Source organism: Myotis davidii, unplaced genomic scaffold (assembly GCF_000327345.1).
Source record: "Myotis davidii unplaced genomic scaffold, ASM32734v1 scaffold18, whole genome shotgun sequence".
NCBI classification, from domain to species: domain Eukaryota; kingdom Metazoa; phylum Chordata; class Mammalia; order Chiroptera; family Vespertilionidae; genus Myotis; species Myotis davidii.
The window spans coordinates 305,543-322,844 of record NW_006292696.1 but is presented as its reverse complement, the minus strand read 5'-3'; the positions used below and the strand labels follow the sequence as shown (position 1 = coordinate 322,844).

The 17,302-nt window shown below is 44.5% G+C and overlaps 1 long non-coding RNA gene across 1 annotated transcript in view; it reads left to right on the top strand.

Annotated features, from left to right (window-relative positions):
• The first annotated feature begins 770 nt into the window (after positions 1–770).
• Positions 771–17,302, top strand: part of LOC107183484 — a 31,611-nt gene continuing 15,079 nt past the window's right edge. The window contains exons 1-2 of the long non-coding RNA XR_001514279.1: positions 771–980; positions 1,988–2,161. This is a non-coding gene — a long non-coding RNA (uncharacterized LOC107183484). The remainder of the gene's footprint in view (positions 981–1,987; positions 2,162–17,302) is intronic.

Here is a 17,302-nt window from a genome sequence, read left to right as displayed (position 1 = left end):
TAATGCAAAGCCCGAGCTTCCATCCCCTGTGGGAACACTCAGAAGAATCCCCTAGATGCCTAGAACTGGGTGCGGTTTGTCTCTCCTCATCCAGCAACTTTTGATTTTGGCTGTAAAACCAAGAGCTATTGACAATCCAGAGCAAGAGAGCCCTAAAATCCTGTCTGAGAAAAGAAGAAAAATGGGTCAGGAGCAAGGAATACAAACAAAGAGATACAGCTCTCGCTTTCTTTCGAGTAGTTTACTGTCTAGAGTGGAAGAAATTAAAAAAGGTTTTAAACGGTGTGCTAAGCACTAGCATAAAAGGATGCACAGTTTCAATGAAACACAGTGGGGATCTCTAAATGAGATTGGGGGGGTGTGCATCCTGGAGGGCTTTATGGAAGAAGAGATACATAGATGCAAAACTTTTTAAAATATTGTTTAAAACAATAAAGCAGTTAGTATTGAATGAAGTGTTCAGACATCAGAGTTGACATACCTAGGCTGCCATTCTGGCTCCCCGATTTGCCAGTTGTCTGACACTGGGCAGGTGACACTTATAAACTTTTAAAGCCCAGTTTCATCATCTACAAAATGGTGATGAAAATAGCACCTGCCTTATAGTGTTATTGTGAGAATTAAAGAACATAACGCACATGCAGTTCTTAGCCTGGGGTCTAGAACACATTTACTCCTCAATAAATATTTATTTGTTATTACTTTTATTGTTACCGTTGTTTCACACTCTAGTCCGTATGTGGCTCTAATCAGGTTTCCTAAACATGTGATCTTCTCGATAAATTTCAGAAGTATTTCAGAAAGGCTTGATTCCTTCGCCAGGGGAGATGTGGTGGAAGTCACAGACGCACTTGGATGTATGAGGAATCTACGAGAAGGTGCCAGAGAGGAGGCCGTGTGGGACCCTGGGTGAATGCCAGTCAATCAGAATTTTTATCTGGAAACCTCCCTGTGATTTGGAAACGAAGCTAGAAGCCAAGGTGGGAAAGGGTGGGGCTGCCCGGGGCTTTCAGCATCCCTGACCACTTCAGACCCGTCCCTGCTCCAGTGCTTGGCCGAGTCAACAATGAGCAGGCCCCACCTTCTCTGGACTATCTTCTCCATCTCCGAAAAAACACAAACAAAGTGGAAGGAAGGAAAAGACACAATGGCAACATGTTAGGAAACACTTTTTACTTTTTTTTTTCAGAGTTCCTGGCAGTGAGCAAGCTTTTCTGTTTTGGGGTACAATTATTTGGATATTTAAAATATCAGAAGGTCACAAGAGGAACGCTTTATGGAGGTCTGACAAAACCAGTCCATCTACCCATTTTCTCGATGAGGAAGTTGAGATCCAGACAAGTTCAAAGAGGAAATGGAAAGAATCAAGGGTGCTGAGGACTGAAATCAATTACCTGGAGGATGTCTAGAGGGTGACTGCACAAGGCTGACCGAGGACCCACGGGTGACAATGTTAGGAAGCCAAGTTCCGTCAGGAGAAGAGGCTAATAACCTTCAACGCTGCTCAGAGGCAAAAGGGATGCACCGTGGGAGGCTGTGCCACCACCTCAAACACTGGAGGGTGGAACCAGTGAAGGGAGGAGAGGAATGGGGGACCGGGTGGCCCTCAGGAGCCCTTCCTAACACTGGGCTTCTAATGTGCTTCAAAGCAGCCCGTTGACCCCTGGCTGGGCAGTTCAGTAGGTTAGAGCATTGTCCTGATACTAGGACACCAAGGTTGCAGGTTCAATCCCTGGTCAGGGCACATACAAGAATCAATAAATGCATAAATAAGTGGAACAACAAAACTCTCTCTCTTTCTCTCTCTTCCCTTTCCCCCACCTCCCTTTTCTCTCTCTGACTCTTCCCCCTCTTCTTTCTTTCTCTAAAATCAGTTTTTTTTTTAAAGCAGCTAGTCAAAAGACATTGGGATTGTTATTACTTGGGCAATTCAGGCATTTACATTTCAGTGATTCAGTACATTTCTGGTGGTTTCCATAAATTACAGGTAGACACACCTGCAATTGTGACATTCCCGTGTTCCGGAGGTGGGAAGATGGCAGAGAGGGTCTTTGGAGCTCAAACACCATCGCCTTTTATTGTCTGTAAACTTTGGAGAAACTTGCTGGCCAAGTCCCTGTGTCCTCACCTGGAAAACCGGCGGCTGTGTTGACTGAATAAGGTAGTGTATGTGCAGGTGCTCTACTAAATTGCTGATATGATTAATAATATTTAAAGATGGAAACTAGCAGTGACATATAGGACCATGCAGATAAGACTTCTGTGTGCTGAAACTATTTTTAAAAATAGTGATTTTCCTTCACAGCTAATTCAGGTCATAACTAGTATCTCGAAGGATTCATGTCTTTCATGTGTGTGCAGACAGAGATAATCCCTCTATTTTCCAGGTGAGTTTTTTCCAGCTGGGAGGGAGCTAGGCATGTAAGTCACCTTCAGGAAAAGGAATTTCTATATAGAAAAGCCTAATATGCAAAGGATTCCCTCGGGAGTTCGACCAGGAGACTGGGAGTTCGATCACTCATATGACATGCACTGACCACCAGGGGTCGGCGCAGAACAAAAGAAGCTGGGGAAGGAAGGCCCCTCCATCGGCCCTGATTGCTGGCCAGGCCTAGGGACCCTACCCGTGCACGAATTTCTTGCACTGGACCCTCTAGTCTTGTAATAAGCTTGAGAATGGCCAATGTTTGTTGTGACAGAAACCCTTTAAAATCTTTCTAGTTAAGGTTCAAGTCCAACATCTGGAGCAAAAATCCTGTCTCCACCACTTAGCTATGTAACCTTGGTCAAGTTATTTCAACTCTTTGAAAGCAGATCTTCTCATCTGTAAAACATAAAGGCTTTAAAATAGTAGCAGGAACAGAGTAAAGGTTTAATAACTCTAAGTGGTTATTATTGTTGTTGTTGTTATTATTACTGGTGTTGTTTATTTTATTATTAGAAGTTGGTACCCAGAGAGAAGAGGGGGGCGAGTCCAGGGCCAAACAGGGAGGTGTACACTATGAAGGGAATCCAAGTTTGTTTTTGTTTTGCCCTTGCAGGTTAGTTCTCTTTTCATTACAGCCCCTCTGGTTTCCAGTGAGCAACCTGTGTTCATAGATTGAGTTTGTGAAAGCCATCAAGATACTGATCAGATTTCATACCTCTAACCCTCACTTCTACCAGCTTCCACTTAGTCCCGCCCCTTCCATGAAACCTTCCCATCTATTGTCCAGAGAAATATTGACCACTTACTCCCCCCTTAGAAATAGTGATCATAAAAACAAATCCAAGGCATTTCGCAAGACTTGTCACTTCCCAGCCCTGGACTTTTATTTCCCCATTTGTAAATGAGAAGAATGTCAGAGAGTAAATAAACAATTGACTGTTGACTGAGAGCTGGGCAATGTGCTAGATGACAGAACCAAAGATGACGTAGACCAGCTCCCTGCTCCCAAAGATTTTATAGTTTTACCACATGAACAGGAGAGGCTACAGATAGTTAAATGTGAAGTTAGAAGGACTGTTATAAAAACATCTGCTCCCCAAGAAAGAGATTCTCAATTGAGATTTGAATGAATAGGTAAAAAAAATGACTGTATCAAGGGTGTGGGGAGTTAGCAAAAGTGAAATTTGATTTAGGTCTTCTTAACAGAAAGGGAAGAAGGAAAGGAAAAAGGAATAAACAGCATGCCCAAAGACTCAGAGGTATCAAGAAATAGAATAAAGTGGTTAGTAATGGCAAAGTAATTCTGTGTGCTGGAGGAAATTGAGGGAGGGCAGTGAGGGCAGAGGAGGCAGTACAGGAAGATGAGGTTGAAGATGGTCTCTGCCTCCCTCATTAGACTATTGGCAAAGGGAGGACAGATCTTGGTCACCATTTCCTCCTTTTTTGTCCAGCCGGTAAGAGGTGCATTTGCTGAAAAATAAGAGGAAAGAGTCACATGGCTAAGCATTACATGCCATGCTATGGGATTTGGATTTTCTCTTGTACCAAATAGGGGCACTGAAAAACTGTTGAATAGATACAGTAGGCTGTATATTTGGAAAAGATGGGCCTGGAAGCAGAGACAAAGACAGATAGAGACAACTGAGACTAGAAATAGGAATGTCTGTCAGGAGCCAATTTTACTCATTTAGGTGAAAAAGGATAAGGCTCTGCAATCAGTGGTAGTAGTGAAATCTTAAGGGAAGAATTGCTGGAACTTAGCAGGTAGTTGACTGTTGAGAGTGAAAAGCAGGAAGCATCAGGCATTACTGAGATTTCTCTCATTGGAAGTTGGTGAATGGCATTCTGTTTGGCCTGTTGGGTAAAAAGTACCAGTGGATCATCCAGAAAGAGATGCCCCTATGGGCAGCCGATGTCCAAGTCCCTTCCAGGTCTCTCATTGCAACCTGCTCTACTTAATTCCAACATGCACTGGCATCTTTCTAGTAACTGTTAATAATACACCTTTCCTGGACTTCTGAAGCAGCCTTCCACATCCACTCCGTTCTCCATGCAGTAACCAGCACACTTTCTTCTGAGACAAAGATAGGAGTATCACATCTCTTTCCTTAAAGCACTTCAATGGCTGCTCATTGTAATGTTTCATTCACAGTGTCCTAGATACAATCTAAATTACTAGCATACAAAGAATCAGGGAAATGTGGCTCATACTTGAGAGAAAAGGCAATCAAAGGAGACTGACTCTGAGATGACCCAGATGTTGGAGTTAACAGATAAAAATTTCAAAGCAGCTATTATAACCATGTTCAGGAATGCAAAGTAAAATAATTGTTGTAATACATAAACAAATAAGGAATCTCAAAAAATAAAGACTACTAAAAACTGGAAATTCTAGAGCAGAAAGATACAACATCTATTTATATAAAAGGCTAAGTGTCCGACCAGCCTACCAGTCGCACTGACCACCAGGGGGCAGACGCTCAACACAGGAGCTGCTGAGCTGCAATGACTTGGCAGCAGCGGTTCTCGGGTGATGCACCCTGAAACCAGAGAGGAGGGAGCCCGATTTCTTGTGGGGCCATGCAATTCCACCTTCGGTCGTGGGTTATGTTGTTGCTGGGACACTGTTAGACCTGAATCTGGTTTACTGCATGCTTGTGTTTGCATTCCACACCCCATATGACAGCAACTTTGCAGAGTGCCCTCTCGCACTCCAGGACCCCTTGGGGAATGTCAGAGAGCCAGTTCAGGCCCAATCCCCACAGGCCAGGCCGAGGGACCCCACCTGCTGAAGGGACCCCACTCACTCCACAGACATGGGGGAGGGACCACAGGAAGTTGGCTCCAGGGCGTATCCAGCCCATCTCGCCCAGTCCCACCTGCTGGCCACCTTCTAATTAATTTCCTGTCAATGTGCATGAATCCATGCACCAAGCCACTAGTCTGAAATAAAAAAATGTACTAGATTAGTTTAACAGCTGATGAGAGATTACAGAAAGAAGATTCCATGAACTTGGAGATAGAGCAATAGAAATAATCCAATCTAAAGAAAAGAGAAAAAGGACTAAAAATAATGTAGTATATTTTTTATGCTTTGTGGGGCCATGTAAAAAAAAAAAGGATGAACAAAAATATAAGGTATATGAGAAGGAAAGAATTAAGAGACTAGAACAGAAGAAAATCTTTGAAGGAACAAATTTACAGATTCAAGGAGAACAGTAATCTCAAACTATTTAAAATAAATACAAAGAAAAGCATACCTAGATATATCATAGTCAAACTGCTGAAAACAAAATATAAATTTTGAAATGGCACATTCCACCAGGGAACAACACTAGAAACCACCTCTGACTCCTCATTGGTGATGATGGATTCCAGAGGAGAAAGAGGCTCTGCCGTGAAAATGATAAAAATAAAAGAGAGAGAGAGAGGAGACAGCAAAGCTAAACTTGTCAACTTGGAATTCTACATCAGTAAAAGCATTCATCCTTCAAGAATTAAGATGAAATAAAGATATTTTCAGGTAAAAGTAAACTAGAGAATTTATTATCCACTAACCTATGCTACAAGGAAAACCAAAAGAAGTTCTCCAGGCCAAAGGGAAATCACACCAGATTGAAATATGGCTCTCTAGTAAGAAAAGAATTCCAGATATGATATAACAGGACAGTATTTTTTCTTAAAGCATTTTTTCCTCTTAACATCTTTAAAGTACATATGACTATTTAAAGCAAATAATTTAACTTTGAATTGTGGGGCTTATAATATTTACATATGAAAATCTCTGACAACCAAAGCATAAAGGCCCAGTGTTGGGAGGGGGCACAGTAAATGGACTTTTGTGGTTGCAAGTTTCTTTCATTTAACATAAAGTGGCACAATATTAATGCTAAGGAGACTGAAATGTTAAAAATGTAGGTTGCAATCCCCTAATGCTACCCTGAATAATAATAATAATAATAATAAATAACAATAATAACAACAACAACAATACAAAGGGATATAGCTAAAAAGTCAATAGATAAATGGAATTCCAAAATAATTAAATTATCCTTAAAAAAAGCAGGAAAGGAAAAACAGAACAAAAACTAATGGAACAAATTGAAAATAAATAGTAAAACATAGGCCTAGCTCGCCATCAGAATGTAGGCGCTATACAGACAAAGACCGTATTTACCTATGATTGACCTGAATGAGTGGGTGAGTGGGTGACTAAATGCACGCTCCCTGGGCACCAGCTCCTCCAAGTCCTGGGGGTCTCCTCGTGACTTCCTGTGATAAACAGGACTGTATTTTGTATTTGTTTATGTTCTGCTCACCAGAAAGTTTTCGGTATTTTGGGTTTGTAATTCCTTTGTAACTCCTTCAAATGTGTGGAAAGACATGGGCTAAAAGTTGAATTAGATCATTCTTTATGTTGAAATTACACAAATCTACTCGTCAAGAAAATAAGTTCCTTTTCTGTACATGGAAACTTGGCTGTGTACAGTGTTGCCTAAGGAAGTCCCCTGGGATTTTCTGGGTTACTTTGGCTTTTTCTGTGAGACATGGATGCAGAAATAGTAATAATAAGCATTTGGATCACATTGTCAATTTTGAATTCAGAGGATTCCAACTGTAGGGAGAAGTAGAAGGTCTCCAACCAAGGTCAAAGGTTTTTGTGTCATGAAGTATGAGAGGTAGAAGATACTTTTGAGGACCAAAACATTACAGATTTTTCTGAAATGACATTTAAATATTAATACTTGGACACTTTTTTGGAACCCCAAAGGCCTCTTTTGAAGTAGACTTCTAATGGATGTTTCCACTGAGAATATAGTTTTTCCATTAACAATGAGAGGTGGACTGAATGGCTAATATATTTAGCAACTATTTATTGATGATTGATTGTGACCAGTCAAGATTTTTATTTTTTCTCAGTTGGAAAAAAAAAAAAAGATGCCTAATTGAGGAACTCACTTTATTAGTCATCTATAGTAGAAAGAGGAACACATTGGGAAACCCTCATTCACCTCTTATTTATCAGATGTCTGTGCAAAGCAGTTATGTCGGGCCAGGCTCTGAACTTGAATGTTAGGGAGACCCGTTAGACTTACACATGATAGCCAGTCAGGGGCTATTGGGAGTTTGAGTCTAAAACCAACATGAAGAAAGTAGATTCGCACCAATAGCTCTGTGCTTGGTGGGTCAGAAGGGTTAGAGGCCAGAGGCAGGAAGGACCACCTGAAGGGCACTGTGTGGCTAAAACCACAGGGAAGGAGGCAGGAACACTGCATTGATGGTTTTCAAGCTTGAGATGCTGACAAACACCTTTAAAGGAAAACAGACACTTCTCACAGTTACCAGTGTTGACCTGTTTCTTTTATTTCAATGTTATCTGCATACACACAAACACAAAAGAGTAGGAATAAATGGCTCATTTGATAGCGTGTGCACTACAGAAACAATAAAAACAAAGTTATAGACTAAATGCAACTGAAATGACAAAACAACTACAATTTACATGGACAAGATTTATTATGCTGGTTAATTCTGTTTGGCTGGAAGGAATTCTCTGCTGGCACTTACTCTGACGCAGTCCTGGAGGGTTTGCCTCGTCTCCACTCCCTTGAACCTCAGCTTGACCATCAGAGGTTTTCTATTTGCATTGTTGCAAAACAGTTGTTCCCTAAAGTTCTGTGGTGTCATTTGGCTGTCACTTGATGTGCACACATCACTTATTAAGACTGCCTCTTTTTTTTTTTTCATTAGCCTTAACAATTAAGTGTTATTTCTCGAGGCCAATTTAATTATAAACTCAAACTCAACAAAGACAGGCACCAAAATCTCATAAGGCAGTAATGGAGGTGATGCAATTACTAAAAATGTTTGAACGACCACAAATTTCCAATTTATAGATTTATCCTAAGATGCTCAAGAACATGGGTCTCTGAGACTCTAAGGGGAAGCGCTGGTGCTACAGGAAGGTTTACTGAGGCCCCTACAGCCTCTTTCCAAGGGAGCTGCCCTTTGAAAGCTTCTGCTGCTTAAGTGGCCATGTCCTGTGCCTTATTGCCCATCCGCCTTTCCCCACCCCCACCCTCTGGCCACTGTGGGGCGGGTCAGGAAGGAAGGGTGCACTTGAGCCAAGGGTATGCAATCCACTAGCTGGTCAGTAGCCACATAAAGAAGAGTGAGCTACATTTCCTCCCTCTCACTGCTCTCCCTGAAATTTGGAGGGAGGTTGCCATGACAACACGCTTGAATACAGACAGAAGGGTGATGCCTGAAGCAGCGGGGTGGTGGGGGCCTAGAGAGCTATGTGGCCCATCAGCAAAGTGAAGTTATGGGGAAATGGACATCATGAGCATTTTGAATCATGTGTCCGTTCCAAGTATGCCAACCCAACCCAGCGTAAGTTAGTTTTAAGCAATAAAAAGGAAAGGTTATTGCTCCAAGATGAGAAACAATCATGTCGCCTGGGCCAAGTCTTTCACCTTCGGGTGGTTCTGCTGTCCTCTGTGTTTGCTTCTTTCCCAGATCTCACAGGAAGGTAAGAAGGAAAGTGGGCACCTCTCTCCACCAGCCAGTGAAAGGGCTCTTCCCTCTCATTCACTCTGGCCAAGTCTACACGCCCATCCCTGAAGCCACTGATGGGACCTAAAGAATCGAATGCCCTGATTCACACGCCCCATCCTGGGAGTGATGAATGGTGTTGTCAGAGCCTCCCGAAGTACAGCGACAGAGAACAGGGGAGGGTGTCCCCAAGGGAGAACTAGGAAAAGGGTAAAGGGACATTTGGCAGCCACACAACTTATCCACTGCAATCCTTTCTCTGCTCCCGAGTTTCTTTGTAAAATGAGTATAATAATTCTGCTTTGCCCGCGGCTCAAGATTGCAGTGAAATGAAAGGAGGCAGTGGGTATAAACAGATTTCTAAACTATAAACTACAAAATACATGAGACACAAAGTAATGGTGTTTAAAGGGCTTGTTATCCCTTGTCAAGTGCACCAGGGCGTGATCGAGCTGACTGGGCAGTTCTAGCCTACCGACAACTTCCCGTTTCCTGGGGGCAGTTCCTCTGGCAGGAATCAAGGGTATTCCCCTCTTATCTTATTTTGGGCAGCACATGTAGTTTGCAACTATTTCTATTTTAAAAACAGCTTCTAGTGATCTATGGAGTCATATTTTTTTAACATATGTCTTTATTTATTTCAGAGAGAGGAAGGGAGAGGGAGAAAGAAATAGAAACATCAATGATGAGAGAGAATCATTGATTGGCCGCCTCCAGCATGCCCCCAGTCGGGATCAAGCCTACAACCCTAGGCATGTGCCCTGACCTGGAATCTAACCGTGACCTCCTGATTCATAAGTCGACGCTCAACCACGGAGCCACACCAGCTGGGCCTCACTCATTTTTAATAGTAGAGGGGCTTCTCCATTGTCCCAAGTCTTTTCCACTTCACGGCTTAGAAGGCATGTAGGACTCACATTTTTTCTGGGATCTGGAAGGGAAAGAAGAGGAGGGGCACCGTGGGGAAGCCGGCACCCTCTGCATGTGAAAAGCCTCCTTGACGCTGAAATGTACGTGATTCAAACCACAGAGGCGCACCGCATTCTTTGCGTGTCTTCTCTGGGAAGGTGCACAGTTTGAAGCCAGGGTTGTTAGGGTAAACGGGTGTTTAGATAAGCAGCCCCTTAGGAGGGATGATCTGTGTGTGGGGTGGGAGAGGGGCAGCAGGTTCCGAGCCCAGAAAAACCTCTCACATGGCAACAATAACAGTGAAACCATGGGGCCTGCTCGCTGGGTTTCTTTGATGTGAAAACTGGAAGAAGAATGCCTGAAAGAAGTTGAAAAACTGAGGCATCGATGGGAAGATTCTGGTAGGACTTGGAGTTATAAGTTGGAAAAATGTAGGTGAACTTGAATTTACATCGTGGTGTTGAATAGAAAGCCCGTCTTCCATTTCAAGCAAATTCAATATATGCTTTGGGCTGCATTTTCTGATAACCTGTGTCACCGTAAGAGTTACAGACTTTGCTCTTAGATAATGTTTAGAGGCAGATGGCTTGGAAATACAGCAATCTCTGTGCTACAAGCACAGGGTGCCTTTGTCTGAGTAACAAGATGTGGCTGCCTCACTGGGCCTGAAGAAGAAGGTGCCTTCTCTTGTGGGCGGGTACAGTGCTTTCCCAAAGCCCAGAGCTGGGGTCCCATGTGCAGGTGCGGACTATACACTCCAGAGATCCTAGTCAGTTTGAATGAAAGGGAACAGGAAGGGAAAAAGAGTCACATTTGTTGTTTTAGTTAGCATTTGAGGGGGGCACCTCCTTAAAGCAGAGGTCCTTAGGGAAGGGTCCTAACGAGAATGAACTGAAGAGACATTTTTTTAGATTTCGGTGCATAATTCTCAACCCAAGAAATTCCTACTTGGGATGTTGGGGGGAAGGGCTAGGCACGGACATCTTGAAAATGCTCGCGGGGATACAGTGAAGCTCAGGCCTGGCCTCGTTAGCTAGTCTCCTGACCTGACCATTGAGCTCACGGGCTGCCCCCCTTTCCTTCCTCATTGACTTTGGTGGGTTTCTTGATACCTGGCTAGAAAGCGCTTTAGGAGAGAAGCCTGCTCCCCACGTAGGGCTTTGCTCCTCCGTCATGCCCCCCTCCTCTGAATTCTTAGACTGTGTCTTGCTCACACTGCACTTATCACCACCTTCTCTATTGGAGTTATTTATGAACACGGCTTATCTCCTCACACACAAGCCCCAAAAAGGCTGAGACTCTGTCACACCCAGAGGTCACCCACTGGCCCCTGGATTGCATCCATCTGTAGATGTATTTTTCTTGGCTCTCGGAGTGCTTTAAACTTTTTAAATTTATTTGCCAGCTTTTAAAATTCAGAAGGTATTCCTCCCACTCCCAACTTTTCCCCTAAATATAATGACCATTGTGCAATGCCTTTTTTTTTTCTTTTGAAATATCTGGCGTTCCTGCATAGCCAGGACTGACCGGAGCTGAGCAGCAAGTTCCCCTTTCACATGGGAGTTGTCTTCTCCAAGTCACCACAGTCCCCACCACTCCCTATTGTCTCACACGGGGCCACGTCTTCCATTGATATTTCTCTCCTGACACCTGCTAGGCATTTGAATTTGTCACCCTTTTGATTTCTGCACAGTATCTGACTTTCTTAAGTGCTGCCTAAATATTTGTGAAACGAGAAAGTAAAAGGCTAAAGTGCTCCCGGAGATGGGTGGGTCAGTGGAAGCCCTCTCTAAGCTTCCAGGTATGAGTCTGAATGAAGAAGCAAAGTCTTTTAGATGTTGTATTGTGGCTTTCCCCAGTCAGGAACTATGAACTAGTTCCTCATTTTTAGGAGCTTTATCTCAATCTCTTCATTCGCCATCTGCCAAGTAGCTAAGCAACCTGAAGCTGGAGGAAATGACAGTCAACATGGGAATTTTGGTGAGTGGGTTGTCCTTACCCAGTGGCTCTCTGAGTTCTTACAGAGCAGCCTGCTGGTCACCAGGGCTCTCATATAACTCTCCACTGGAAAGCCCCTCCAAGGGCGGGGGAGAGTTTTTGTCCGGGAAGATCCCTTTTTACCGCTGCCAGGATCATCATCCCATGTTTTGTAGGAGACATAACTGGAATAATACCTTCAGCACTCATTGCTGTAATGCAATCTCCTCTCCTCAGTTTTCTCATTAAAATCCCCCCAAGTCTTCCATTGCCGCATCCTAAACTATAGGACGTGGACCACGTGGGACATTCGTACATTTTCTTGGTCTTGTATTCATTTTTCTGGTTGCCTGCTCTTAATGGCCAATGATACTGTGTGTGTGTTTTTTTAATATACAGTAATAGCAATAATATTGTTTTCTTTAAAATATTTTTGGTAAAATATTAAGTTCATTGAATGAAAAATAAGGAAATAATAGTTCTGATGGAATGAGGATCCGGCAGGAATGGTGGAGTTGTAATGGGTGTGACACTTGTTTGGGAAAGACTGGGTTTTAAGATAAAGTCTGGGCTCCTCTGCCAATGGGCCACAGCCCATCTCTTTGGGCCATTCAGTCCTCCCTTTCACACAGACACACACACACACACACACACACCCCAGATAGGCTTCTGGCTTCTCTGGGAAAATCAGGCAACAGTGCCCTGCATTCTTGCCTTTCTGGAGCTGAGAAGAGCTACTCCTTCTAGTTGTTCAGTCTAGTTTATTCAGTCCTCCCTTTCCCACTGTCTATCCTAATAGGCAGAAACTTTTCCCGCTTCCTCCAATATACTGGGAGGGCTCCCCACCTTTCACCAATGGTTTCACCACGGCTATGTCTTCTTCCCAGAGAGCATTTGTTATTCTACTAGGAGCATCCCCTCCGCCCCGCCCCCCAGCCCCCACATTGCTTGTATGACAGGTGCTTTTTATAAGTGCTTCCTAAATATTTGTGAAACGGAAAAGTAAAAGGCTAAAGTGCCCCCGGAGATGGGACTCCATTGCAGCTGCAATGTCACCTCTGAGGAGAGGCCTCTCGACCACTCTGAATCATAGAGATCTTGCTTCCTATCTTCTATCTCAGCATCTGACCACTTTCCTTCCTAATTCTTTCCACAAACTGTAATTTTAAAAACAATTACTTCCTCCCTTGATTAATAAATATCTCTCCCACTGCATTGTGAGCTCCTTAAGGACAGGGCCCTGGTGTCCTGTTCACCGCTGAACCCGACGCCTGCAGAGTGCTGAGCACACATAGATGCTCGTGGCTAGTAGATGAATGAAAGCATACCCTTCCAGCCTTGGTACCTTGGTGAATTCCTTCTCATCCTTCAAGGTCCATCCAGCCCAGTAGCTATTCCTCTGAAGACTTCCTGCACCCTCCTCAGCTAAGATGGGCTGTGGCTCTTTTCTCTGGGTCCACAAAGCATCATATAAACACAGAGTGATAGTATCAAATACATGGTATTGTAACTGGGTTAAGGGTCTATGTACCCCAAAAGACTGTGAGCTTCTTGAATACCCAACCTCTCCCCTCTCCACCATGTAGTGATCATTCTCTGTTTCTAATGCCAAAGCAAACAACAACTTCTCATGACTGTTTGTAGCCCGAGCGGACAGGGTAGAAAGTGAGCGGGATAACAAAGACAATGAGAAAACAGTTGTTGGTATTTGTGGGATGTTCAACTAAGTAGCCATGACTTGCAGACGTACCCATAAAACTATCCTAACAAAAGATGTCACTTCTCTAGAGAACTGTTTGGTTCTATCATAAATCCTCCTATTCAGGAATTTCCAACAAAACAAAGCTTTCATCAGCAGAAATTTAAAAAAAAAAAAAAAAATTCCCCATCTAGTGGTAGCAATCTTGAACTGCAAGACATACCTTCATTATTAATTTATTCTCTCTCCCACTAAGAGGCTATTTATTGGCCAGCTGTTATGTACCAATAATTGATACAGACAAGTCTCTGTTCTCATTTAGTCCCTCATGTATTGATCACTCTCTACGGGCGACTCATGCTGTTTGGTGCTTTGGCATCGTCGCGTTTAGATAAACAGACCCATGTGAGGCCAGGTTTCTTGGTGCAAAGGTCAAACGCTGGCATCTCTGGGCTACATACAAGATGTTTTTCTGGCCTGGTCAGTGACTATAAAAAATATAAACAAGTTGGGGAAATTTAAGGACATACACACAACACACCCCAGATGGACTTCTGGCTTCTCTGGGAAAATCAGGCAACAGTGCCCTGCATTCTTGCCTTTCTGGAGCTGAGAAGAGCTTCTCCTTCTAGTCGGGCTATTCTGTCTGCCTCACTGGTGACCTATTCACTCTCTCATGTGAGTGTGACCTCTATTCAGGCACACGCAGACATGTGGTGGGTTTTCATTCACTACTTTCATTCCTATGGAAGGACATTTCCACATCTCTCCATCACTCCCAAGGAAGCCAGCCCCTCTTTCCCATAGAGATCATCCCGTGGCAGGTGATATGCTTCTTGGCAACCCCTGGATTATGGGTCATTTCTTTCTCTGACTCTCTGTGCTTAAAGTCTTTGCTTAAATACCTTACTTGGTCATTTCCCTTTCCCTCCTTGCTTGATGAGCTAGAAGGTTCTTCTAGAGATATCGCCTCTTCCTCTCTCTTATTTGTCCATGGTTCCATGGGAACGTATAGAATGAACACTGGGACTAACATGGGGTAGAAATGGGGTCCCTGGAGAGAGTAACACTGAGGCTCAAACCTCAGGATAACTAGGAGTTAGCCAATGAGGGGCACCTGCACAAACGCCCAGATTCAAGAACCTTGTTGGCAATGGCAGCTGGGATTCGGGAGCGCCTGTGAGCTCTGTGAGGAAGCACAGACTTCATCCTGCTGGTGGTGGAAGCCAGGAAAGCTTCTGAGCAGGCAAGTGAACATCCACATCCACATTCGCAGGTCACTCCACCAAGAAGTGCATTTTAAGAGATCTGGCTAAGAGCTAGGGCTGCTGGGTCCCTCCTAGTGCGGTTGACCAGGGACAATTGGGTGGTGAGGGACACCGGGAGAGGGACCCTTGGCATCCTGAAGGCACAGTACAAATGCCCGTTGTACCGGTTCTTGTTTTGCCCTTTAATTCTTGTTGTTCCGTCTCTGCTTTTCCCGGAGTGCTCTCTGTTTTCTCTGTAGTTCCCTCCACTTTCTGCGCAATTCAGGCATCATCCTGGCGCAGCTCTGGGCTTGCAGTTGCCCAGAGAACCGCAAGTAACAAGGCTGTGAACTCCCCACCCACCCCAGGGAGCCCTTCTATCAAAAAAGTTAGCTTCAAAGCCCAGTTGGAAGTGGTGGATATGAAGCAAAAAGTCAACAAACATTTCCCTGGAGTCTTGGCACCGAGATGTCTTTTTCTTTTTCTTTTTGCTCAATTCCCAGCTGGTCAGCAGCCTGAACTTCTGCCTACCCACCCCCCACGCCTGGCAGCTTCCAACCCTGCCGTAGTAGTGCCTGCTGAGGATGGCGGCACGCGACCTGACCTCTGACCCGAACCAGGAGCCCTGTCCCCTTCGGACAGGGGGCCACACTCCTCTCAAAATGAACTGGCTTCGGGCCTGACACACCTGGGTTCTGGGTGGAGCTGCTCTTGGTGGCAGCTGTGTGGTCTCAGGAGACTTATTCCACCACCTTGGGCACTTATATCCTTTTCTGTAGAGTGGGGATGGTCACCCCTCTTCTCAGGTGATTCTGAGGAGGAGAAAATGACTCTACAGAGTCACTCAATCATTTACAAAACATGTATTGATTATTAGCTATGTGCCAGGCACTGGGGGATGAAAGCCCTTGTTAAACTGTAACGCGCTGTACAAATGCGGCATTCTCAGGTGCAGGAAATTCACTACTAACTGGGTCCGATTGGGTGCAGTTGCTCCGTTTCCCTCACCTGTCTTGCCTCCAGGTAGGATCAACTGCTAGCTCCCCAAATACTGTCCTCCCGTAAGCATTCAAGGCAAAGCTTTAGTAACACTTAATACACAGAAAATACCAACTAACCTTTGAAAGATCTATGGTGACAAAGCCTCTGTGTGTTTGGAGCTTTATCTTGCACCAGAAGATTGTCTATAGAAGGATGGTCACATTTTTGCTACTGCTCCGGCATTGACAAGCAGGGTCCCACCCAATGGCTAAAGAGAAGCTAGTTTCACATTCTAAAGAGCTAGCTATAGCCTGACTGGTGTGACTCAGTTGGTTGGGCATCATTCCATGCACCAAGAGGTCGCCAGTTCGATTCTCAGTCAGGGCACATGTCCAGGTTGCAGTCTTGGTCCCCAGTAGCCAATAGATACTTCTCTCTCTCATCAGTGTTTCTAACTCTCTCTCCTGCTTCCTTTTTCTCTCAATTTAAAAAACACACGACATATTTAAGAGTTGGCAACAATTGGTGCCAGAACACTCCTCCTCTCCACAAATCCTCAGGGCTTCCTAACAGTCAAAACTGGCCCTGCCACGGGGGGCCTCTCAGCTTCCTCCTCCTTCTTCCCCTCTGGCCTACAGGATCAGAGGTCTAGGAGAGGGTGAGCAGACAGGAGAGGGAGTCATAGCAGGGGTCAGCTTGTGGGCGGCGAAGAGCTCCATGGGAAGAGCATAAGGGTTAAAAAACAGATGACACCCTCCCATTAGGATGATCTTAACAAAGAGGCCCACACAGGGTCACGTGGTCATCCAGGGGTAGGAGCAGCAGAGTTATCACCATTTCTAGGCCCAAAGGGATGAGGGGAGGGGGCTGAAACCAGAACCCGGAAAAAAGAGCCATCTCTAGACCGGTTAGAAATTTTTTTCAGTGGTTGGGCAAGATATTGGGGCGCCCTACGTATAGCAGTGGCAGGAGGGTTGGAGAGAAAGGTGAAAATATGAGAGCTGTTTCAAAGGCAGATTTCTGAGGCCTGCAGATGGAAAGCATTGTGAAGGAAGAGAGGGAGGAGAGGGCAACTTATAGGTTCATGCTTGAGCAACTGGGTGAATGGTGCTGTCATTGATTTTGATTGGAAACACAAGAGGATTGGAGGATCCACGTTCAGTTTGGGACCTGCCGGGTTGAGAGGACTGTAAAACATTTAGGTCAGTGGTTCTCAACCTTCTGGCCCTTTAAATACAGTTAGTTCCTCATGTTGTGACCCAACCATAAAATTATTTTCGTTGCTACTTCATAACTGTAATGTTGCTACTGTTATGAATCGTAATGTAAATATCTGATATGCAGGATGGTCTTAGGCGACCCCTGTGAAAGGGTCGTTCGACCACCAAAGGAGTCGCGACCCACAGGTTGAGAACCGCTGCTCTGGGTGGTCCTGGCTGCACAAAGGTAGCTCACTAGGGATCCTGGAGGGCTCTTCCTCACACTGGAGACCTTCAGAAGCAATGC